Raw genomic sequence first — 1,401 nt, forward strand, 5'->3', positions numbered from 1 at the left:
TTTAATGAACTTCAACGAGTTAGACCTGACAGGAGTAATAGGCTAGTGAACTAAATGTCGGTAGCCATATAACTAATTACTAGAATTACCTCAAGCAAATCAAATATTGCCTTTTCACTATTAAATAGTTATTTCAAGCCTTTTACTTCTACAGTACAGTAGGCAGCTGTATTTCTACACCCACTGAAAACTGGATTCCTGTTTACTTGGACTGATTAACTATAAGTTACCCACTGTACATCCATCTGAAATATTTATCGCCGCTCTTGGAGCACTCTGCAGTTGGCATGCCATACACGCGGTAGCTTATCCGAGTCTTTATGTACTGATTAGCGTCAAGGATTCTTTGCATGTAAAAGGAAACGAAAATAGATCTGTAAATGCGAAACCAGTCATCTATTCAAACAAATTCAAATCTTACCAAGACTATGATTTCTGCCGTAAGAGGAAATCAAGCAACAAGTTCTTGAACATTCAGATTATAGGTAGGTGGACATTCCTGGGGTGCAAAGGACAAGGAGTGAGCAAGCATAGAAGCTGTTGAATGACATACTACTCACGTGTTCCCGGGGCTGGGAAGAGCGACACGCAGTCACTGTCTCCTTGGGACGCATGCTAACGGATTCTGTAGGAACAGTTTATCACGCACAGATGGCAGAGAGCAGTAGCGACTAGATGGCGTTTGCGTGGCATCTGTCACCAGGGGAATAACTACCAGCACTCGAGAGGTCGTTGACGTCCCACGTCTGTATGTGCAGAGTCCCGGCCCGTGTGATATGGCGCACCATAACACGGAAATTCATTTCGTATTTTATTATTTGTGGGCACAAACGTATGTCTACTCTACTCAGGCTTACCTTCTTCGTCTGTTAAAAATAGATGCATCGGCCGGGAATCGAACCCGGGCCGCCCGCGTGGCAGGCGAGCATTCTACCACTGAACCACCGATGCTTACGATCACTATGCTCTGTATTACCGTATACGGAAGAGTAGAACGTTTACTCATTTCATTGATAATTTCTTGATTGTTCATATAACGTGTGCTTGTGTTTAAACACATCGTCGACAGCGAGAACAAGCAGCGTTGGACCAGCAGCAGAAAGTAAATCGGACGCAGCTTCTTAAAAGAAACAACCTCGTCATTCTTATACTGCAGGAAACCTAGATGATAGTAACGGGGAGAAGAGTTGAACACCCTAATCTCGAATACGAGCTCCGTCCGTTAGTTACTGTATTATCTCGCTCGGTTGTATCTATTCGTATCAAATAAGTCATCTTCGCTCTTCCTATGTAGCACGTAAGTCATTACGAAGACTCCTTATTGTCCCCACATTAATGTGTATTCTCAACGTTATTACTTCTATTTTTTGCTGTAATTATATAATTTCATCACGAACCATG

At 42.8% G+C, this 1,401-nt stretch overlaps 1 non-coding gene across 1 annotated transcript; it reads right to left on the reverse strand.

Annotated features, from left to right (window-relative positions):
- Positions 1 to 880: 880 nt before the first annotated feature.
- Trnag-gcc lies at positions 881 to 951 on the reverse strand. The gene has a single exon. It is a non-coding gene; the product is annotated as a tRNA-Gly (tRNA).
- Between the last annotated feature and the right edge of the window lie 450 nt (positions 952 to 1,401).

This window comes from Schistocerca piceifrons, chromosome 2 (genome assembly GCF_021461385.2).
Source record: "Schistocerca piceifrons isolate TAMUIC-IGC-003096 chromosome 2, iqSchPice1.1, whole genome shotgun sequence".
Taxonomy (NCBI): domain Eukaryota; kingdom Metazoa; phylum Arthropoda; class Insecta; order Orthoptera; family Acrididae; genus Schistocerca; species Schistocerca piceifrons.